This window comes from Acinonyx jubatus, chromosome A1, assembly GCF_027475565.1.
Source record: "Acinonyx jubatus isolate Ajub_Pintada_27869175 chromosome A1, VMU_Ajub_asm_v1.0, whole genome shotgun sequence".
NCBI classification, from domain to species: Eukaryota; Metazoa; Chordata; class Mammalia; order Carnivora; family Felidae; genus Acinonyx; species Acinonyx jubatus.
Window position 1 is genome coordinate 47,933,142 of NC_069380.1, and position 25,462 is coordinate 47,958,603.

Below are 25,462 nucleotides of genomic sequence, written 5' to 3' on the forward strand. Positions count from 1 at the left end.
CATTTCTCCCTCCAGCCCCTCCGTCCAGGTACACTCTTACTCCTCAAACCCAGATCAAAAGTCTCTTCCTCAAAAATCCTCCAAACTTTCTAAACCAAGGTAGCTGTACCCTTCAATGCTTTCAGAACATCCTATACAAAATTAGAATATTCAATTTATTGTAATATGTAATTATGTTTTTGTTTCCTTTTCAAAAAAGTTTGCATTCCTGGTAGCAAGGACTTGTCTTGCTCAATTCTGGACCCCTCACATTTGGCAGAAAGAATTCCTCACAGTGGGTAGGGATTAGTCCCCTGTGGCTGCCCTAGCAAATTACCACAAACTTGGTAGCTAAAATCAGAAATCACTCTCTCATAGCTCTGGAGGCGAGAATCCCAAAATCAAGGTGAAGGCAAGGCCACACTTTCTCAGAAGACCCTAAGGGAGAATCCATGCCCCTTCCAGCTTTTCTGGTGGCTGCTGGCATTCCTTGGTGTTCCTAGGCTTGTGACCACACTACTCCAAACTCTGCCTCAGTCTTCATACTGACTTCTCTTCTGACCCTCACAAGGATACTTGTCATTGGATTTAGGGCTCACCCAGGTAATCCAGGATGATCTCATCTCAATGTTCTTAATTGCATCTGCAAAGACCCTTTTTCCAAAAAAGATAACATTCAGATCTTGGTGAGATTGACAGGGACGTATCTCTTCTTAACAACCACCGTTCAATCCACTACCAAGCACATTCAGTAAATACATGCTCATATTGCTTTAGATCCAAATAAAATAAACGTATACTAGACAAAACCTATCCCCCCAAAATGGGAAAAGAAAATCTTTATTTCCTCCCCGTTTTTGCCAATGCTCTGTTTGAAAAGCAGACACTGAGGCACAGCCAGAAGCTTGAACAGCATTTTCTTGCTGAGTCCTTAGTATTACTGTACACGGTACCCAACAGCATATGTTTGGAGACCATTTCTTCACTTCTAGGAAGAAAAGTCCAGGGTTATATATCCTTCCCCACAAACCAATACTCTTGAATACGTGGTAATTCTTCAAGATGCTCTCTGGATGAGGTTTTGATCTCTTTAAATTCTTTACATATGGCCATGAATGTGTAATTTTATTACCGTGGCACAAAGTCAAACTATTAAGAACTCACTCTTACAGTAAACTTAAGACTTAATGCCTTATTTTTCAAGAATTTAGGCTCTGAATTCTGTTATAGACTGAATGTATGTCTGCCCAAAATGTTTATGTTGAAAGTATAACCCCCAAGGCAACAACTGTATTTGTAAACATGGCCTGTGAGGTCATAGATAGGGCTTTAATTACAAGAAGAGATACCAAAGCTCCCTCCCCTCCCTTTCTCTCCGCACCCCGCCCCCCCCACCTTCATATAGGAACACAGTGAGAAGGCAGCCACCTGCAAGCCAAGAAGAAAGTCCTCACCAGGAACTGATCCTGATCTTGGATCTCTTCAGAAGTGTAAGAAAATAAATTTATGTTGTTTAAACTACCCAGTGCCCAAGCAAACTAAGGCAAGATCTAAACACAATCTTAGGCACATTATAAACACTCAATGAAAATTAGTTGATTTCCATGACTGTGAGTGTTCCGAGCACACAGTTTATGATTTTATAGTAAGACTTTTCAGAAAATATTTTAGCAATATGGAGATCAAAGATTGCTGTGCTTTTCAAATTAGGGTTAAAAACTAAGACAACAAGGGGTGCCTCGATGGCTCAGTCGGTTAAGCGTCTGACTTCGGCTCTGGTTATGATCTCGTGGTTTGTGGGTTCGAGCCTGGCATTGAGCTCTCTGCTGACAGCAGAGCCTGGAGCCTGCTTCAGATTCTGTGTCTCCCTCTCTCTCCTCCCCTCCCCCACTCACGCTCATGTGCACTCTCTCAAAAATTAAAAATAAACATCAAAAAAGTGTGCTATCTAAAGCATATGTATTTAAAAAAAACTAAGATAACAAGTTCAAAACATCTATAAGCTGTAATTAGGACTGAAATAATTTTTCTGCCCAAGGTTTGTTTTGTTTTGTTTTGAAGAGAGAGAGAGAGAGAGACAGTATAAGCAGGGGAGAGGGGTAGAGGGAGAGAGAGAAAATTTTAAACAGGCTCCATGCTCACTGCCAAGCCCAACATGGGGCTCGATCCTACAGTCCTGGACTCGTGACCTGAGCCAAAATCTAGAGTCGAACGTTCAACCGACTGAGCCACCCAGGCACCCCAAGGCTTATATTATTAACTGAAGAAACCAATGAACTTCTATTAACACAAAGTCTCTAGAGAATTATGAAATAATGCCAGCAGTACAATATCCATAGGCTCATATTCTTAGAATAAAGCATCCCTAGTATACCTCACCATACCAGGGGACCGAGATAATGAAAACTCACAAAAGAGAAAAAGTAAGAAAAATGGCAGTCACCTTGCTATAAAACGCAGTAAAAAATCTATTTTCCCTACTCTTATCACAGCAAGTTATATCCAGCCAAGGGCATCACATCTTAGAGGGAGTCCTTCACATTGTAGACCTCGGAGATTTGTGTATCTGTTAGCAAAATGTTCTGGATGGCAGTATACTACAACAATTTTTTTGTCAATCAGAGTAGTCTTAAGGAAATGATGCATTTTCCTTCTCACACAAAGCACTATATGAGCTAACAGTGGCTATAAACATGAAGCATGATTAGTCAAATGGTAAAGCACAGAGCATCCTCCAAATCGATAGGAGTCATGTAGGAAATAAAAGAAAATAAATATCCACTTTGATTAAATTCACAAAAGGAATTATGAAGGAAAAATAGCTAAAAAATCATAACTGAGAAAAAGTATATGGTTGTTATGTTACATGTAACTATTAAAAAGCAGAGAAAATGAGTTAAAAAAAAAACCCTAGATACTGAAAAAAAACAACAACAACACTACTTTATAAGACAAAACAAATTAAAAAGGAAAAGCTAATGACAGAATAAATAGATTGGTAGAGTAAAATCCAATATAGTTAAACTCTTCCTCAAAAAGAAAACAGGAATGGCAATATGAACATCAGTATAGGATGAGTTTCATTTTAAAGACATTCAATAAAAAGAATAGTAATTTTAAGGAATGTCATGGAGTTATATGTACCAAACAATACACAAATAAACATACAAGCAAAGCTATAAAAAATTTAATGAAGACATAAAACAACAAAACTTTCAAAACAAAACATAAGTAAAAAGCTTCATGACAATGGATTTGGCAAGGAGATCTTGGACATGATACCAACAGTATGGGCAACAAAAGAAAAAACAGATAAATAGGACGAAAACAAAATTAACAGCTTTTGTGCCTCAAAGGACACTCTCAACAGAGTGAAGAGGCAACCCACAGAATGGGAGAAAACTATTTACAAATCACGTATCTGATAAGGGGTTAATATCCAGAATATACAAAGAACTTCTAAAAGTCAACAATAAAATCAAAACTAAAAATGGGCAAAGTAAATGAACAGACATGTCTCTAAAGAAAATATACAAATGGCCAATAAGCAAATGAAAGGATGCTCACCATCACTAATTATCAGGGAAATGCAAACCAAAATCACAATGAGACGTCACTTCACACCCATCAGAATGGCTATTATCAAAAGAAAAAAAAATAATTCCAGAAAATAGCAAGTATTAGCTAGAATGTAGAGAAATTGGAACCCCTGTGCCCCGCTGATGGAAATGCAAAATGGTGCAGGTGCTGCGGCAAACAGTATAGCAATTCCTAAAAAATTAAACACAGAATTACAATATACAGCAATTCCCCTTCTGGTTATGTGTCCAAAAGAATTTAAAGCAGAGACTCAAAAGACATTTGTACACACGTTCATGTGGTATAAATACAACTTAACATTATACAGCCTTAAAAAAGGACACCTGGACAAACGCTCGCACATAAATAAACTGTGAAGACACATTATGCTAACTAAAATAAGCCAGTCACAAAAAGACAACATAGGATTCTACTTATAAGAAGTATCTAAAATAGTCAAACTCCTAGAAACAGAAAGTAGCATGGTGGTTGCCGGGGAGGCGGGGCGGGGGGGGGGGGTGGGGGGGTAGGTAGTGGGAGTAGTGTAATTAGTATATAGTTTCAGTTTTGCCAGATGAGTAAGTTCTGGAGATGCACAGCACAACAACGTGAATATACTTAACGCTACTTGATTGTATGCTAAGAATGGGTGAGATGGTAAATTTTATGTTGCTTATATTTTATAATTTAAAATAATAAAAAATAAATTTTAAAAATCCAATGAAGATACAAAAACAAGATCATAATGTAGAACTTAATACACCACCTTTTGAATTAATCCAATTTAACTGAAAAAAAATGTTATAACTTAAAATAACCTAAAACAAATCAACTCACTTCAACCTGTTAAACTCCATTTAACAGGTGAAAAATGGGTTATCACATTCCTCAGTTGAGAAAATACTTTTATTCAAATCTCTATGAAACATTTCTAAAAACAAATCATATAAATACAAAGAAAAATATAGTTATTTTAAAATGAGACTATTTAACAAAGTCTTTGAATATAAATCAAAATTTAAATATAAATACAAGATAAAGACCTAAAAATAGTTAATACTCAAATTTTAAAACATAGTCCTAGAAATCCTTGATTCAAAGAAGAAATCAATTATAAATCATAAGTTAAGTTATAATAAAATTACAACAAAAATCACAAAAATTAGGAACAATGAATAATTGTTTGGAATTATTCCAAATAAATATTTGGAAGAATAATTCTTCCAAAAAAAAAAAAAAAAGCATAGAATATAGCAAAGGATGTTTAGTCAGAACAGTATTTCTAACTTGAATGCCTTCACAGTTAAAAGGAGATTCACCTTTTATTTTTTTTAATTTTTTATTTTTTTTTAATTAACGTTTATTTATTTTTGAGACAGAGAGAGACAGAGCATGAACGGGGGAGGGGCAGAGAGAGAAGGAGACACAAAATCCGAAACAGGCTCCAGGCTCTGAGTTGTCAGCACAGAGCCGGATGCGGGGCTCGAACTCACGGACCGCGAGATTGTGACCTGAGCCGAAGTTGGACGCTTAACCGACTGACCCACCCAGGCACCCCAAGATTTACCTTTTAAAGAACTAAGTTAAAAAAAAAAAAGGACAAATAATTAAGAAAATATGAGCTAAAAGTCATGAGAGAAAATAAAAGCAATAGAAATGAAGCAAAATTCAAAAGTTTTTTTTTTTTAAGCATAATAAAATAGCAAAGAAACTTATGGAACATTTTTAAAAAAACAGTTAAAAAAAGACCATATTAGGAGTTTAAAAAGTTACAGAAGCTTTACGATAGAAATGTAATTACATAGTAGGGAATAGTAAATGCTATCCTAAGGCAACAAATTTGAAAGCTTATGAAGCAAATGAGTAGAGACGGACATGAACATCATGGATATGGAAAACAAAGTGGTGGTTGCCAGGGTCTGGGTGTGGATGGCATGGATAAAAATGGTCAAAAGGTACAAACTTGCAGTTATAAGACAAGTAAGTTCTGGGCATACAATGTACAGCATGGTGACTACAGTTATCAATAATGTATTGTATTTGAAAGTTGCTGACAGTAAATCTTAAAAGTTTCATCACAAAAAAGAGAAACAATTGTAGCTGTGTCGTGATAGATGTTAACTTGTGCTAATCATTTAGCAATATATGCATACAGCAAATCATATGTTGTATACCTAAAACTACTAAACTGTTATATCAGTTATATCTCAATCAATTAAAAAAAAAAAACACATGAGCAATTTCTTACCCAAAACTTAATGCAAAAAAGAAGATGACAACTGTAATGGACAAGTACACAGAAGAAATTAGAAAAAAATAATATATATATGCCACTCAAAAAAAAAAAAAGTAAAAACCATGACCTAATGGTTCGCACCTAATACTAGCCTATAAGGAACAGTTTTAAATGTAGCTCATGGAAAGAAATGAATATTTTCTCAATTTATGTATCCACCAACATATTTATTTATTTTTTAAGTAAAAAGAGGGAGGGAGAGAGAGAGAATCCCAAGCAGGCTCTGCACTGTCAGCACAGAGCCCGGCGCAGGTCTCAAACCCACAAACCATGAGATCATGACCTGGGCTATAACCAAGAGTCAGTCACTTAACCAACTAAGCCACCCAGGTGACCCTCCACCAAAATATTTGTATAAAAATATGATTCAATAGCAAAGAAAATACTATAGACCAATCCCACTTGTGAATACAGATGTGTATATTCTAAGTATCATTCTAATTTATCAAACAGAATCAAGAAAATTTATACAAAAATAAATTATGAAAAATCAGGGTTTGATCCCCTAATGCAAAGATAGTTCAATGTTAATAAATCCTCTAATGAAATGCTTTGTAACAAGGGCACCTGGGTGTCTCAGTTGGTTGGGCATCTGACTTCGACTCAGATCATGATCTCCCGGTTTGTGACTACGAGCCCCACATCAGGTTCACTGCTGTCAGCCTGTCAGCACAGAGCCGGCTTCAGATTCTCTGTCCCCCTCTCTCTGCCTCTCCCCCACTTGCACCCGCCCCAAAAATAAATAAATAAATAAATTTTTAAAATGCTTTATAACAGTCAACTAAATAAGATGATTTATCAGATGAGTTTTAAAAATACCTATATAAAATTCAACAAGCATTCCAAAAAAAAAAAAAGGAAATAAATCAAGCACATTTAAGGTAAATTGGAGAAGGAAAATACTTAGGATAAATATCCTATAAAATCATGCTTCCGAGGCCAAAGACTTTTAAAGTCACAAGGCAACCAGGTGATAGGTTCCAGTGGGTAACAAGCCCCTTTCACAGAGAAACAGGCTATTGCCTTTGGCCATAATAATGGGAAAAAAAAAAAAAAAAATGAACAGTCCTAAAAGCAAGTAAGAAACAGAAAGTAGAATGGTGGCTGTCAGGGACTCAGGAGAGTGGGAAATAGAGTTGCTTTTAATGGGTATACAGTTTCAGTTTGGCAAGATGAAAAAGTTGAGATCTTTCACACAATGTGAATAGAATTGACATTATTAAGCTGTAGGTTTAAAAACAGTTAAGATGGTATTTTTGTTGTTTTTTATTGCAATAAAAATTTTTTTCTTCTAATTTTTAAACGTATATATAAGCGACTAAAATTTTATCAAATTCCTAAAAGCTCAGTGTGGGCTAGCACGGTCAATTAGTATTCCAGAAAGCCCCTGGTGCAAGGACAGACGCTCCACAATCATCACCCTGCTCTTTTTGCAAGTCTCCTCCAGGTACTAAGACAAAAGAATGTAACAACAGACCTAAGAAAGCCCTGCCTTGAAAGGGGGTACAAAGGGAGACATCCGCTACCACTGGGACACAAGGATAAAAACTGGCCTCATCCCAGACTCTACTATCAACTGAAGCAAAAGCCATCTGCCACAGGAGCCAGGACAGTAAATACTCCTGCTTCTTCCATGAAAAGATGGACTACAGCTAGAGAAGGAGGTGAAGCCACTGGAAGAGAGACTAGACTCTCTGACTATCCCCTTCCCTAAGCTCAAAGAAAAGCAGCCGCTGGGTAAGAGCACTCACACACACTTGCCCCTGCACTGAACACTAGGTAAAACTCCTCTGCTCCTGGGATAAGGCAGAAAACTCACTCAGGCCCAGAATTCTAAAATGATTCAAAAATGAAGTCAGACATACTGGTATACAGAAAACACACACAAACATAAGCCTGCCATTGACACAACACAATGTGGCCACCAAAAGAAGGTACAGGCATGCTTTCAAAGTCTCAACTCAGACTGAGGTAGACCAGGCTTGCCCAAGGCTGAAGTTGGTGTAAAAGAACTGAGACCCCCCCCCTCCCCACCTCCCACCCATCTGCACCTCCACCCAGACTACCTGCTGGGATAGAGAAAAAGGACAAAAGGAGGTTTCCTATGACACTGGAGTTCAGAGCTGACTGAAAGTTGAGGGTATAGCAGGAACACAGAGAAGAAAAATTCTGACATTCCAGGACGCACAGAAGTGTCAAGATAAAAGCAATGAATTCCTGAAGGAACTTGAACTATCACATCACTAGAGACTTCAAGAGCAAAGACCAAGTAAAAATTCAGCACATCTACTGACCAAACCGATTCATCCTCCCCCTGCACAGACACTAGTATCTTGCAGAATATGAGATATGTCCGCTTCTTAGCATAACGATTTACTTCAGTCTCTGCTGTTCTTTTATACATAATGTCATAGAGTCAATCAAATGTTACAAGACACAAAAACAAAGCAAGTTACACATTGTTAAGATATAAAGCTATCAACATAATCAGATGCCAAGATGGCAGAGATGTTGAAACTATCAAGGAGAGACTTTAAAATAGCTATGATTAAATGTAAAAGAATCTAGAGATAAAGACAAACAGCATGCATACATGAAGAAATTCAGTAAATAGGTGGAAATTTTTAAAAACTGATATGAAAATGCTAAAGAAATAGCTTCATCAAAGAATTCGCTTTATCAAAGAATTCTTTCACTGAGTTTACAAAAAACTGACCACAGCAGGAAGAATTAGTAAATGTGAAGCTAGACCATAGAAATTATTCAGACTGAAAACTGAATGGGGGGTGGCCGCTACAGAGGATCCAAGACCTGTGGGACAACATGAAGTAGACTACTGTACTTGTCAAAATAGTCCAGAAAGAGAAGAGAGAAAAGGGGGCAGAAGAAATACTCAAAAAGATAACAGAAATAAACCTATCAAAAATCAGAAGGGACAATAAACTACAAATCAAAAAAACTAAAACAACCCCCAAATAGGATCACAAATGACTACATACTTATGCACATTTGGTTTCAATGAAGACCAGAGTTAAAAAAAATATATCCTGGGGCACCCGGGTGGCTCAGTTGGTTAAGTGTCCGACTTCAGCTCAGGTCATGATCTCAAGGTTTGTGAGTTTGAGCCCCGCATTGGGCTCTGTGCTGACAGCTCGGAGCCTGAAGCCTGCTTTGGATTCTGTGTCTCCCTCTCTCTGTTCCTCCCCCACTCACACTCTCTCTCTGTCTCAAAAATAAATAAAGATTAAAAAAAAAAATTAAAAAAAAAAAATATATATATATCCTGAAGGCAGCCAGAGAAAAAGAGAAACATTACATATAGAGGAACAAAACCCAGAATGACAAAGGACATCTCTTCAGAAACCATGTAAGCTGGGGGATAATATAGCAACATCTTGAAACTAATGGGGAGAAAACTGTCAAACTAAAATTCAAACCCAGCTAAAATATTTCAGAAACAAAGGCAAGTAGACTCTTTCAGATAAGCAAAACTGTGAAAAGTCACTGTCAGCAGACCTACATTTCAAGATATATTTTATTTAGGCAAAAGTAATACAATACTAGATAGAAATTTACAACAAAGAAATAAAGAACCTTTGAAATATTTAAAAAAATCCATAAATATAAAAAAATTCTTTTCTGATTTGTAATCACTATTAAAAGGAATTAAATCTTTAAAGCAAATACCTAAGAAATGTATGATTTATTATATGTGCAAGTTAAAATATATCAGGAAAATAGCATCAACAGGAGAGAAAAAATGGCAGTATACTGTTGTAATATTCTAACATCATACAGAAAGTGGTATTATATCATTTGACTGTGAGAAATTCATGATGTATATTGCAAACCCGGAAATAACCACTAAAAATATAAAACAAAGAAATATAACTAATAAGCCATTAGTGGAAATAAAATTGACTACTAAAAAATAATCAAGCCCAAAAAAGGCTAGAAATGGAAAAATAAGAGCAAAAAACAGGTGAGACAAATACAAAATGAATAGCAAATTAGTACATAGAAACCCAATCACATAAAAATGTTTAATGTAAACTAACAAATCATTCTAAACAAAAGTTGGACACAGAGTGGATTAAAAAGTCACACCCAATTACATGTTACATGATATATCATGTAATTGTGTGTGTGTGTGTGTGTGTGTGTGTGTGTATACATACATATAGTACAATTATAACTTATAGAATTATATGTTGTCTATAAAGGAAAAAGAGTAATATTACAGGGGTCAATTCACCAAGAAAACACAATACTAAATATGTACGCACCTAATAACAAAGCTTTCAAAATGCATAAAGCAAAACGTACTAAAACTGAAAAGAGAATTGGATTAATTCACAATTGTATTTTAAATACTTAAGCCAGAAACCAATTTGACAAATTTCATATATTGAAAATAAATAAATAAATAAATACTTAAGCCCATCTTTCCCAATAACTGACAGAAGAGAGAAAAATATCAGTTGACAAAGACTTGAAGACATTATTAACCAACTTGGCTCGATCATATTTATAAAATATAAACCTGACATTCATAGAATGCTCTATCCAATAATGACAGGAAACCTTGTTTTCAAGTGTACATGTAATATTTACCAATACAGACCATATACTGACTGATAAAACGAATCTCAGAAAACTTTTAAAGAATCAAAATCATACAGACTCTGAAAACCATGGAATTAAACTAGAAACCAACAGCAAAAAGATATCTGTGAGATCACCAAGTATCTGAATATTAACAAACACAATTCTAAACAATCCAAAGTCAAAGAAGAAATCACAATGGAAATTAGAAAGTAGTTGAACTGAATTAAACTTTAAAAGAGCAGTGCTCAAAGTAAAATTTATAACATCATATCCTTATATAAGAAGAAAGGTCTCAAGCTTCCATCTTAAAAAACTAAAAACAGAACAAATTAAACCCATGACAAGCATAAGAAAGGAAATAATAAAGTAAAAGTTGGAGAAAAAAATAATGAAACCAAAAGCTGGCCCTTTCAGAACATCAAAAAAATTAATACACCTCTGGCCAGACTGATCAAGACAAAAAGAGAAAAATCACAAGTCACCAACATCAGGTATAACAAGTAGTCAGTGTAGATCCTAAAAACATTAAAAGAATAGGACAATATAAACAACTTTATGCCAATAAATTCTGTAACTCAGATGAAAAAGCCAAATTCCTTCAAAACACGAACTAAGAAGTTTCATTCACAAATGAATATATAATCTGAATAGCTCTGTACTAAATAAATTGAATTTATAGTTTAAAACCTTCCTACAAAGGAAAGAAAAAAAAACAAGAAACAAAACAAAACAAAAAACCCTCTAAACCCAGATGGAGCCTCTTGTGAATTCTTCCACACATCTAAGGAAGAAATAATTCCACACAAAGTATTCCAAAAAAGAAAAAAGAAAAAAACAAAAACAAAAAAAAAACACCCAGAAGATGATAAAACACTTCCCAAGTTATTTTAGGAGGTGAGGAATAACCCTGAAAGCAAAATCAGATAGAGACACTAAAAAGAATAAATAGTACTGACCACCATGTCCCATGAACTTATATATTTTTTATTTCTTAACGAAATATAAGAAAATCAAATACAACTATATATAATTAGATGACACATCAAGAACAAGTAAGACTTATACAAGGAATGAAAGGCTGACACAACATTTAAAATCAAGCAACACACACACAAATCAAACACAATTAACTCACCAAATTAACAGACTAAAACAGAAAATCATATATCATCTCAATAAATACAAAATAGCCAAAAGCCTATAAAACTACTTATAACTAAATTCAAGTAAACAGGAAACAACTATTACAAATAAAATACTAAAATCTTTTTGAAACATAAAAAATGATATAAACAGAAGGACATCCATGTTCTTGAATTGGGATGATACTCTGCACTAAAAGTATTAAAATGTTATAGAAACCAATTTGACAATAAATATCATATATTAAAAAAATTAAAATAAAAATAAAAGTATTCTTAATAAAAATAAATAAATTAATTAAATAAAAATAAATAAATAAAATGTTAATTGTTCCCAGAGTATATATAACAATGCAATTCTAATTAGATTCACAACAGAGTTTTTGTGTATCTTTTGCCCAGGGAAGTTGGAACAATGGATGAAATATTTATCAGATTTGCACTTTACTATTTTAAAAGGAAAAAAATCTGGTATTATTGGATATATTAGAACATAAGACAATACAATTAGGGAATTTGTATTTACTTGTAAAAGGACACATTAAAAATGGTGCTGATACCAGTTATGTATCTGAAAGTAAATAAAAGTGGATCCCTCTCCTATAGCACATATAACTACAAATTCCAAATTTACCGAAGATAAGATCAAAGTGGAAAGAAAAAACAATCTAAGTGTAGGTTACACATCTGTTTTACCAATGGAGAAAACACTGAAAACAAAAAGTTAACCAGGGGCACCTGGGTGGCTCAGTTGGTTAAGCATCAGACTTCAGCTTAGGTCATGATCTCACAGTTCTTGGTTTCAATTCCTACATGGGGCTGTGTGCTGACAGCTCAAAGGCTAAAGCCTGCTTTGGATTCTGTGTCTCCCTCTCTCTCTGCCCCTCCCCAGCTCATGCTCTGTCTCTCCCTCTTCCTCTCTCTCTCTCTCTCAAAAAAAAAAAAAAAAAAAAAAAAAAAAAAAAAAGTTAACCAGACAGAATGATTACATAAAATTTAAAAATGTTACACATCAAAAGATACTTCTTAAACAGAAAAGATCAGTTTGTTTTGTTTTGAAGTAGACTCTACACCCAGAGTGAAGCACAATGTAGGGCTTGAACTCAGGAACCTGAGATCAAGACATGAATTGAGAGCAAGAACAGAACACTTAACCGACTGAGCCACCCAAGTGCCCCAAAAGATCAGTTTTTGAAAAAAAATATTTGCAATGCAGGTACCAGACCAATGGTTAATAGCTATAATATATAAACTCCCACAGGACAATAACCAAGTAGAAAAATGAGCAAAAAGTGTGAAGGGCCATTCTTAGAAAACAATTCCAATGTAGCTACAAATAGGAAGAGATCTTCAAGGTCACCAACAGTCAGGAAATACTAATTTAAAGTAACAATGAGGTACTACTACACAACTATCAGACTGGAAAAGTCCATTGCTGATGGACTTTCAAGGAAAGGATTTTGCCCACATTACTGTTAAAAACATCAACTGTTACAGCCTTTTTCTTCAAAGCAATGTGGCAACATTTTGAAGCAGAACATATCCTGGAAATCTATCGCATTGGTCTGTCAGAGTATAGCTATAAAGATATGTATTACAATATTGCTTTTAGTGGAAAAAGGTAGAAACAAAGTATTGCCCATCAGTAAATTAATGGTTAACTAGACAATGAAATAACCATACTTTAGAGTATCATGCAACAGTTGTTTTTGTTTTGTAAATGGAGTAGAGCTATAGCGGTTGAGTGGGAGTATTTCCCTTTGAAAGTACTAAACCAAAAATAAAGTTGATAATAGTCTCCAAAATATAATCACATTTTTATAATCAGTGATCAAAAAACCTTGTGTGAATGTGTTTATAACACCGAGAATATGGAGAACAATAAAAAAGACACACAGTCCCGATAACATGGGTTATGGGGGAATGGAATGTTACCGCTAGCTACAAAGGGAGCTAAGTAAAAAGGAAGGAAGATAAGAAGGAAAAGAAAGGAAGAAAGAAACAAAAAAATGAAGTTTTCACACACATACTTTTATTAGAGAGAGATATATTTGTAAACCCTGCTCAATGAGTGAGTTTCTGCAAAACAAAGCTTATCCCTGGGAACACAGATCTTAAGCTGTTGTCCTTTGAAAACCTAAGTCATAAGAGTAATAATAAATTAATTTAAATAAATACCTAACGTTGGGTTGGTTACAAGCATTAAATGAGATAACGGCGTTTAAGTGTATCATACACATTTTAAGTACAATAAATGCAAAATATTTTTTTCAAAAGGAAAAAAAACTAAGACAATCACATGCTTAAATGGAAACAGATTTTCTGATAAGATAAAAAGTACTTAAAAGAAACTAAAACATAAATCTAAAAATATCTAGGTACTATTTTTAGGCACACTAAGGATCTAAATGAAAATAAAATAAACCGAAATATACTAGAGCAAGGCCCTCTCTTTGGGTTTAGTTGTGCGGGTTCCTCCTGATCTGTTTATACCTGAGACAAAGCCCAGGTTTTATTTACTGTTGTATTCTCAGCACCTAGCACAAGCACTGAGACATGGTAAGTGATGAACCACCTCTCTAATTTTCTTCAGAGTATTCATGCCTCTATTTGCACAGTGTCTTCTACAATTAAGTTGCTCTTTCTGAGCTATATGGGTTTTTTTTTTTTTTTATGCCCCTTTATTTATTTTTTAATTTTTTTTTCAACGTTTTATTTATTTTTGAGACAGAGAGAGACAGAGCATGAACGGGGGAGGGGCAGAGAGAGAGGGAGACACAGAATCGGAAACAGGCTCCAGGGTCTGAGCCATCAGCCCAGAGCCTGACGCGGGGCTCGAACTCACGGACCACGAGATCGTGACCTGGCTGAAGTCGGACGCTTAACCGACTGCGCCACCCAGGCGCCCCTTTTTATGCCCCTTTAAAGTACATTTTGGAAGGAGAAAGAATTCATCCAATAATATTCACTGAATATCTCACATGAGCTAGACACTAGACATTGGCACCTCCTTTGAGCAATGGAGACTATCTTAAACTAAATGAAACTTAGGAAGACAGCAATCAGATGAAATGGAAAAAATTTTACTGGTGTTGAAAATCAAGGTTCTAGTTTCAACTTGGCCACCTTCTAGTTATTCTACCTTCAGATGACCTTAGTAGCCTCATGAATAAAATGATAACATGTGTCCAATCTACCTTATAAGATTATCAAAAAACAACTCTGTAAACCACCAAGCACTAACCAAAAAGCACTAACCAATATATATATATATATATATATATATATATATTTTTTTTTTTTTTTTTTTGCTATCCCATACTTCTCAAGTATTCTAAAGTGTCTTATTTACCAAGCTATTTATAAATAAAAACAACTGCCTCAGCTCAGAGCCTTGGTATAATCCCAATATATTCAATAGAGAGCTCAGCGTACAATAAGAATTCCATCAATGCTCTTTATAGACTCATTAAGAGTGAATTTCTTTCTGGTTATGTATTATCTCAAAATGAAATATTTTGTGTTTCTTTAAGTGTTCTGTATTTATACCTAAAGCAGAAAGCTAATGCACATTCCAGAGGATGTCACTTTAAATAACCAACCACTTTAATGTAAAGTTTCTTTCTAAATATGCCTTCAAGCAACACCTCTGATAAATTACAATGGACTCCGACCTTCTTGATCAGAAAATTGATCAGTTTCCAAGTTTTTCCTTCCATTATTCTTATGTTAAAAACAAACAAACAAACAAAACCTCTTATTCCTATATTCAAAGTTTTTGGTCATTGCTTAAATTTAGCAATATGAAAAAAATTTGACTATACAGCCTCACATAAAGTATATTTTTTTCATTATTTTAACTTATTTTTTTAAGTTTATTTCTTTATTTTGAGAGAAAGAGAAAGCAGGGGAGAAGCACAGAGAGAGAGAGAGAGAGAGAGAGAACCCCCAAGTGGCCTCTGCCTATGAGCACAGAGTCAGACATGGGGCCTGAACCTATGAACCCTGAGATCATGTGCCAAAATCAAGAGTCAGACAAACAACTGAGCCACCCAGATGCCCCCATATAAAGTGTATTTTTAAAATTTTATTAACCGATCAACATTATTATTTTGTTTTGCCCAAATAAACCTTCTCTAAACTCATTATAACACAGCACGTCCTACTAGCCAAGTATATCCCAGGATCTAATTTTGGGAATCAATATTCTCGTGTTATGGCAAATGATAAAAGTTTGCCAAAACACCATAAAGCCATCAGCTCTAAAAGATAACAGAAAAGGATGTGTGAAATCACCACAGTGGCCAAAATAATGTTTTTAATTTGCTTTCTTATTCTTGCAGATTTGCTTTTTTCTTTTCTATAAAAAGTAAACATTTTCCATGAAGAATTATTGCCATATCCACTAAAAACCTAAAACCTTTGGTTTCCCAGATACAAGGAATTTTTTCCCATGAATTTTAAGCAACTTGGTCCATGTATCACAACTTACTTTGTATTGTAAGTTTCCACATAAGTCTCACCTTCCCTCTTTGATTTTCAGCTAATTAATGATAATGCCCTATCCGTTTCCATACATGGTTCCGGATTACATGATAGGAGCTAAATAAGTGTAGGTCAAATGGGTAAGGCATTTTTTATAGAGATAATTTTTTTTGTTACTCGTATGATGCCTCTGACTGTAACAGCTTTATCAAATGACAGAATGCATACTGGCCAGAAGTTACTGGTCTATTGCTGCCACTTTGACATACCCTATAGCAGTTGCCTTCTAAAGCAATTTTTTGGATAAGGTCTCACAATTTGTTTTAGCACATGTATCAACCATCACAAAATCGGCTTCTGTATTGAGGTAAATATGCTAGTAAGTGCAGTAGGTCAGTATCTACAAACAAAATAACATCCTGTAAATACAGTATCTGTCTAATACTCCCATTTTTTGCTCTTACTCTACAAGAAGATTAAATCTGGACTATCATACTTACTGCTGAAGGGAGTTAAGAGTAATACGGGGGGGGCGCATGGGTGGCGCAGTCGGTTAAGCGTCCGACTTCAGCCAGGTCACGATCTCGCGGTCCGTGAGTTCGAGCCCCGCGTCGGGCTCTGGGCTGATGGCTCGGAGCCTGGAGCCTGTTTCCGATTCTGTGTTTCCCTCTCTCTCTGCCCCTCCCCCGCTTCATGCTCTGTCTCTCTCTGTCCCAACAATAAATAAACGAAAAAAAAAAAAATTAAAAAAAAAAAAAAGAGTAATACAGGGAATAGGGCATAACACAACGGCTTTCCAGCGTTCAAATCTTTACTTTAGAGATACCTGGGTGGCTCAGTCAAACATTCGACTCTTGATTTTAGCTCAGGTCATGATCTCATGATCTCAGGGTGGTGAGATAGAGACCCGTGTTAAGCTCCACGCTGGGCATGGAGCCTGCTTGAGATTCATATTCTCTCTCTCTCTCTCTCTGCCACCCTCCCCCACTTGCTCTCCCTCTCAAAATAAATAAACATCAAAAAAAATATTTAAAGCTAACTGGCTACTGACCATGGTTATTGGCATTAATTGGGTTAAAATCAGACCCTACATCTATAAAATAGAAACCATAATATCATACATATGTACTCAACAAATATTTAATGAATAAAAAGAGGAATCTCATATTTTAATATGTGATGCACTTCTGAAAACTTAAAAAAATTATATATGTCAAGGGACCAGACTCATGTTTTAAAGGAGACCCACTCTTGGGGCACCTGGGTGGCTCATTCGGTTAAGCGTCCAACTTTGGCTGAAGTCATGATCTCACAGTTTGTGAGTTCAAGCCCCGCGTCGGGCTCTGTGCTGACAGCTTGGAGCCTGGAGCCTTCTTCAGATTATTTGTCTCCCTCTCTCTCTGCTCCTCCCCTGCTCGCACTTTGTCTCTCTCTCCCTCAAAATAAATAAACATTAAAAAAGTTTTTTAAATAATAATAATAAAATTAAAAAAAAGGAGACCTACTCTCAGAGACAAAAGAGGGAAAGGGGGAGAGAGAGGGAGAGGGGCAGAGGGGCAGAGGGGGAAAAAGAAAGAACCCAAAGCAGACTCTGCACCAGCAGCACAGAGCCCCATGCGGGGCTCGAACTCATGAACCGTGAGATCATGACCTGAGGCGAAACCAAGAGTCATATGCTTATAAGAATAAGAATAAGCCACCCAGGTGCCCCAAATTTTCAAATTATTTTTTAAAACACTGTCAAAAATAGCAAAGTCATTGGGGGAGGGAAACTCTTACTGGGCAGTGAGCACCATCACACAACTGCTATAAAACAATGCATCCTTAAGTCAAAATCCAGTGTATAGAAGGTACTTTAGGGGTTTCCACATATAGTATTCAAAGTGTAAATTATTTGAAAGTCAACCATACATACCTGTGTAGTAAAGAGTACATATCAAATAAACTAACATGTGAAAAACACAGTACCTAACTTCTGAACAATAAAGAGTAGCTATTTTATTTTGCTGCTACTACTCATTCTGAATGGCTGCTTTTAAGAGCACTACCTTGTGATCCAGCAATCACACTACTTGTATTTACCCAAAGAATACAAGAATACTAATAGCAGCATTATTTACAAAAGCCAAGATATGGAAGCAGCCCAAGTGTCCATCGACTGATGAATGGATAAAGAAGTGGTGTGTGTGTGTATGTGTATATATATATATACACATATATAATGGAATATTACTCAGCCATAAAAAAGAATGAAATCTTGCCATTTGCCACAACACGGATACAGCTAAAGACTAAAACAATAAGTGAAATACGTCAGTCAGAGAAAGACAAATACCATATGATCTCACTCATATGCAGAATTTAAGAAACAAAACACATGAGCAATGGGGGAAAAATAAGAGAAAGCGAGACAAGTCAAGAAACGAACTTTTAATTGTAGAGAACAAATTGATAGTTACCAGAGGGGAGGGTGGAGGGGGGATGGTTTAAGTAGGTGACAGGGATGAAGGAGGGCACTTGTCCTGATGAGCACTGGGTGATGTATGGAAGCGTTGAATCACTATATCATACACTTGAAACTAATGCAACACATTAGTGTTGCACATTAGGGCCATAGAACACAGCCTGAAACCCTGAATATTCTTATTCAGAATTCTTATTCTTATTCAGTATTCTTATTCAAGTACTTTGCAAAGTAAGGGATGGTAAGAATCCCAGAGGAAGTGATGTTTACAGTGATAGTTGTAACAGGAACAGGAGTTAGGCAAGGTGTATGTGTGACATAGAGAGTCTAAAATGAATTCTATTGATGAGCTAGTGTGAGTCAATTTCTTTGCTCTTCCAAGAATAGTGTTTACACAGAGCGTGAAAAAATATTTTTTTTGTTTCTTAACTGAAGAAAATGTGGCTGGGGAGAAATTATGTAAATTAATATTGTTAATTTTCTCAAATGTATGTGTGTAAAGAAATGTACACAGCAGAAAAAAATGTGTGCATAAATAAAATATGTTCAATAAATTTTCAAATATCCATGTAATATCTCCATCATTTACCTCTCTTGGCTGTGCATTTATTGTGTTACAACAATGTTTGAGTCTAACCAAGACGCTTTATTTCTGGCTTAAGCCATAAATCAGACATAGCTTAATCAACAGAATCTTCGCTTAACTAGGGATTTGCAGTTCAATAAGACTGTTCTAAATTATAGAATAACAGCACAAAATTAATGATTCTATAAAAAAATAAAGGTATTTTTAATGACTGGTGGACTCACTGAAGGAGGTTTACAATCTCTAAGAAATCACTGTTGATCTTCACTTTCTGTTTTCTGTAAAATGATTATGGGAACTGTATTTTCATGTACATTCTTTTGAAAAGCTCAGATACTTCACCTGCATTATACAAATGTTAATGGTAAAGTTTCACACCAGCTACAGAGAAACTTTTTAAGAATGACTTTCTCAAGGTCACAGAGCAAATCTCTGGTGAGACAGGAATGGAATTCATGACCTTTGACTGCCAGAAGTTTTCTACCCACACTCGGAAATTCCTTCTCCATAAGTGTAATTTATATGCTCACTTAGAGAGGCTGGAAAGTTCATCCCTTGTAGGGATGTGGGGGATGGAGAGGGAGTGGTTTTCCTGTCAAATCAGTTGCCACACTAGTACTTTCTAGTTTTACAAAGTGATTCGTACCCACACTATCTTCTTTTACCCTCACCACAACCCCGTAAAATGTCTATTATTTTTCCCATTTTACAGACTCAGGTTAAGAAATTTAACCAAGGTCGTCCAGTTTTAGTAACCAAGAGACCCTGCTTCAGATTGTGATATCTCTGCCACCTCAATCAGTCCAGATTTCAGGATATATAATCTTAGCAGATACTGGATTGTGAAATGAATAAATATTTTCTTTACAGTTAGCTGTTTCATTTTTTCACAATCATTTATCTTGGTTCTCATTTAGTTATGTTGGTTTGTTTTCTCTGGGGCAAGGCTGTTTTCACGTTCTAAGTTTGCTTCCTAAACTCAAAACCAAGTGAGAACATTATTACTAAACATAGGATTTGGAAAAAACGAACTGTGTGTTTTCCTTCTTTTGTATACAAGTGGGAGAAGGGGGACTTTTTACCGTAATTCTTGCTCGTAATAGATGTAGCGTCGGGGGTGCCGGGGGATATATACCAACATACAGAATATAAAAACTCACGTTCATAAATACTATATGCATGCATATATATACATAAAATATACGTAAAATAGCAAATACACATACATGTAATATACACATATACATCACGCCCAGAATAATTCTAAAAACCCACAGGTGTTGTGACTGTAGCACTGGGAACACAACTCCTGGCTGTCTAGGCCAGTAAACTGTAATAGCTACGGCTTCTATTACCTCTGATGGGACGGAGAAAACTATCCCAAAGCTCTCCAATGGTTTCTCTCACCTTCCATGCAGCAGTACAGCAGCAAAGGCTTCCTGCTACCCCATCTGTACCTAAAAAGCAATACTCTTCAGACCAGTCCAATTATGCTAATAATCAAAAAAATATACCACGAAACAGCAATAGAAGTATATGACTTTCACTGGAGAAAAAGACAGGAAGAAAGACCACGCCAAGAGCAGAATTCTCTGGGTGAATATCCTGTAGTCTACTGCCAGACCCAAACAAATTTTTATGGAGCAACAGGACTACTCAAGTAGCCACTTTTATGACAATAAACACCCAAAACCGAAAAATCCTTTTGTAACATAATTACTGAGAATATATAGAGAAAGTAACCATTTAATCCACAGCATGTGTTCTCAGCCACAAGAACTCAAAAGCTGACATCAGATGGGGTGTGGCTGGTCCAGGCCCTGAAAATGAATTCTGGCCTGTTGAAGTCAGACATTTCCCTGAACGGGTTTGGGATCTGGAAATACAGCAGATCTCACAGAGCCCAGGGCTGTTGACCTCCTGGGCATAGGGCAAGGCCCATCTGTTTACTTGCGTTTTGATTTTGGGAGCTGTGGTTGTGGTGGATGAGTTAAGGCTGTGGTTTATAGGGTGTCGCCAGTGATTTAATTTTAATATTTTTACCCTTACATCTTGTACATACTAAAGACTGAAAGCTGTGCGTAATTTGTCAGCTGAAAAATAAACATAAAAGAAAATAAGTGAACAGGGAGCAAAAATACAGATATTACCACTCTACTATCATACAGCATTTTCAAAACATAAATGATAAAGGCAAGCAACCGCAACCTATTTTAGAAATTATTTATAAAAATGAAAGCTGTTTTCTACAAGGAAAAAGATAACCATGGGTGTTAAATAAAACTGTTAAATAAAGCAGTTTTGAGATTTTTAGTTCTTGCTCCTTAATCAGCGTGAAAGCACAAGCGGGAAGACTTCCTTATCCAAAACAAATAACTTTTCAAGTAAGTCTGCACCTCTAGTTTTGTAGAATACAACTAGTTTGTATCAATACACAAATCATCTAGTTACATTTATGAACTAAACCCTCTAAGAAGACTGTTTCTCTCACAATCTAAAGAAAACCATTTGACACCCCCAATTTAATTGATTATCTTAATGAAATTCACACATAAATATGAAATTCCACACTTTCCATTTTGTACAATGGCAAAAACAGCGAGGACCTTCGTATGTTCAACTGCTTAAGAATATCACCTCACTGGTAAGGCGACTCAGTACTCTAGATTAACCAACACTGGCTTGAGTTCAAAATGCCCTCAGTGTAGGCCTAGAGGCCTAAGCACTTACGTCCTCTTTGCAGAGGAAAAAGAAAACAACAAAACACACACAAAAAAAACCACACCTATGTTTAAGACCAAATTATTTCATTCACTTGATAACACAGCCTGCTTCATGATAGAACATTTAAAACTCACTCAGTCTGTTCAAGTGCTTGTTTACCTTTCACAGAAGGCAGGGAAGTAATCCCTGAGGAACATATATATTTTTAAATGACCAGAACACTACTGCTATTCTATGCCTGATGCACCCTCTTCGGAATGAATGAACATCACGCATCCTGATTTGTTTTTCCCTTGGCCTGGGGAGAGTGAGCACACTGGTGTTTGCAGTCCCTTCCCTTTCTGTACACACAGAGGCTGCAGCTGTAGTAAACAACCACCAGCCAAAAGTTGCTAAGGTCAAGGTCTCAAATGCTACACCAGGACCAGTTTTCTCCCAAATGACATTCAGTTACTGAAAAAGAACTTTCTGGAGAAAAAAAATATATGTTAAGGGCCCACTGGCACAACAATTTTCATTCAATAAATAGTAATACAAAGCATTCCAAAATAAAGTTTAGCTGACCGAAGCTTCTTTTAAATAGGCATCGCTAAGTAATAGATAAATAACTGAAGCAACTCAAAAATAAACAGAAATTCCTCAAGAATGTTCTGTGTATCTCACACAACTATATTAGTTACATGGTTTTGGTTCATAAATTTGAAACTTCCAAATTTCACCAGCTTCGGTATACTTCCTAATAGTTATGAATTACAAGACAAGAATAATAAACTTCTCTCCTAAATGCATTACCAATTTCTGCCAATACTTCTATGCTCTAATTGCTCCCTCCCCAACTCAAAGAAGCTTACCATACTCAAGCTAGTCTCCAATCGACTGACCAGGCTGCAGCGATAAAGATACAACTTATGCAACTGAAATGTTTGCCCTTCACCATCCCATGTCTACTAAGCTTCCACAGTTAAACATCTTCTAGCCTAAAAGTATACCCCTTTATCGCAACCAATTTCTGCGTGGTTTTAAAGAATGTAAACAAAATGCGAATGGGGTCTACAAACAGCACAACCAGGCTTTTTTTTGGGGGGGGTGGGGGGAGTCACTGTTTTTATTAAATGCCAATTCCAAAGAGCATTTGTTACATGATGGAATACACCCACTCTTCCAGAGTGACCACTCCTATTCCCATCACAAGAGGCTCCCTTTTAAAAGACACCAAATTTATATCAAAGCATTTACTTATCTAAACAACTCTCTCCTCCAGTGAGAAAAGGGCCTGGAGGCGTCTAGGTAGATTTGCACAATGACGTTATTTGATTGACAGATGTCTACTGAGGCCACTGGATGCACAGGCACCAAATGTAAATAGACCTGCTCACCTCCCTGGTGTGACCGGGAAACAGAGAATATTAAAGCTGATTTACAATAAAATATCCCAGTGCTCGGCCGAGAATTCTATTAGCCAGTGGGATTGCTTAAAACAATCCATACAGAACGATACTTAAACCATCTGTACTGTTAGAGAGCTGACGATATTAACCATACAAACTGTTTATCCAGATTACACATTCCGTTGTACTAACACTCTTTAACTCAACACAGTCAGTTTTTATCAGCTGAATTAAGGGTATTACTATTAAAGTATGCAAAACTCGAAGCGCAGGGTGAAGGGGGGCTGGGAAGCCGCAGGGCATATAACAAAGGAATTGGTACTTTTTCCAAGCGTTTGCCTCAAATGCACTTCGAAACAGAACTGTTGAGTGCACCCCACCCTTTTCCCCAAAGATAAAAGTTTTTCAAAGTTCTAATACGCAGCTCTCTACCCAACAAAAGCAGGATTGATTCTCCCCATAGGGGAGCATCTAACAGGAACACCAACTCATGTCGCGGAGGTCAAGTCCGAGTCCTGGGAGCGAGCTTCTGAGGCTAGAAAGGGCTCCCAGGCCAGCTCCGCGGGCTGCCCGGCTCGGGTGGACGTGCAAAGTTGCCCCTTGTCAACTCCGGCCGGCTCCCCCGTAATTGAAAATAACAGCCACGGGCCAGCCCCTGGCTACTTCCGCGGACCAGGCACTGTAGCAAGTGACAGTTACACATCATTACGACCAGAGACAATAATGAATGTAGCACCAGGACCACTATTCATGCCAGCAGTGTCATCTCCGCCTTAACCCCTTCCCCTCCACTCTCTCCAGCGCACACCCACAGCCCACACAGCCCCGGTGCGGCAGCTATTCACCGAACTCGCTCTCTTCCTGGGGGCAAACTACTTCCACAACCCCCCACCCCCGCCTCCCCGATTCAGCCCGGGTGTTTTATGTCCCATCCTTGGCAACCGTCAGGCAAACATTGCAACCAACAATTCCACCAGGGGTAGAAAAACATTTGCTTCATTCACGGTACTTGATAAGTTCTTTAAAAAAAAAAAAAAATTGGTGCGGGGGGGGGGGTGGAGAGAGAAACCTCCTTCTTTCTTCTTCACATATCCGACCGACGCTACTTGCTTTGCAATAGCATCGCCCTCCCTCGGCCCCCTCCCGCTTCCCAACACTTTCCCCCTTTAAGAACACAGACCAACCAAAATGATTTAACTTGAGCAGATGACAGAAGGAAAATAAAACATGTTAAGAGAACACGGTCTGATTTGGGATGGCAAAAAAAAAAAAAAAAAAAAAAAAGGAGGGGGTTGTTTATTTTGATAAGAAACGGAATCGGCACAGACCTGAACAGAAGCTGCAGAGCAGGAGAAATTGTTTTCTTTCCCTCACACAGAGTCCCCCTCTCTCTCTCCCTTTCTCTCGCTCTCTCTCGCACACACACGCGCGCGCACACACTCACTCTCGCACACACACGGCGTCACCCGCGCACACTCACACGCACACTCGCACACGCACAGGCAGAGCCTCTCAGCTGCTCTCTGCAGTTCTCAGGAAATGAATGGGGGGCAACCCAGGGAACTGTTGTACTTGCAAATGACTTACCCGGATCACATGATGCGCTAAATGTAGGGTGGGCCGGTGGGTGGAGGCTGCCGAGACGCGAGCCCCGGTCTAGCGTGGGGAGCCTCGCCAGGCCCGCATCGAATTACCCCGGGGCCCAGCCGAGGGGGTTGCAAGACGCCGCTTCTCCTCCCTTGCAGCCCGCAGCTCAGGAAACCGGAGAGGCGTGGGGGGTGGGGTGGGGTGGGGTGAGGTGAGGTGGGGGGGGTGAAAACACCAAACCCCCAAACAAAAGAGCTCCGGGTCCTCCTCCCCAGAAACAAAGCCCCGCCGCTGCGGGCGAGCCCCGGGGTGGGGCCGAGGGCGGGGGCGGCGGCGGGGAGGGGCTCGCTCAGCAGGCGCTAAATCGCTTTATTGCCATAAAATGGGGCCCCCGAGCCGCTCCGCCCGAGGATTAGGAGGCGGGCTCTGAGTGTGATGGTTGAAATCCCCTGTGGGAAACTAACCCCTCCCCGCTCGCAGAGGTAGAAGGCAACACCCACTGCCCGGCCCTCGCCTCGCCGCCCGGGCCGCCGGGCTGGGGGGTGGGTCCGCGGAGCCTCCACCCCGCCCCACCCCGCCCCACCCCTGCCCCCGCCCCCCGGCCTCGGCCGCGCTTCCCTTTCA

The 25,462-nt window shown here is 37.6% G+C and overlaps 1 protein-coding gene across 9 annotated transcripts in view; it reads right to left on the reverse strand.

The window, feature by feature from the left end:
* The window catches only part of KLF12 (KLF transcription factor 12), a 436,782-nt gene extending 411,537 nt beyond the window's left edge, over window positions 1-25,245 (reverse strand). For 4 of the 9 annotated variants that reach the window (XM_027064993.2, XM_027064990.2, XM_053216443.1 and 1 more), the window contains exon 1: window positions 1,408-4,758. The gene's annotated coding sequence lies outside the window, so the exon portion shown is untranslated. Of the gene's footprint in view, window positions 1-1,407; window positions 4,759-24,579 lie in introns of those variants that run through there. The other 5 variants (XM_053216467.1, XM_027064992.2, XM_053216430.1 and 2 more) reach the window with 5 other exon arrangements.
* Window positions 25,246-25,462: the final 217 nt, after the last annotated feature.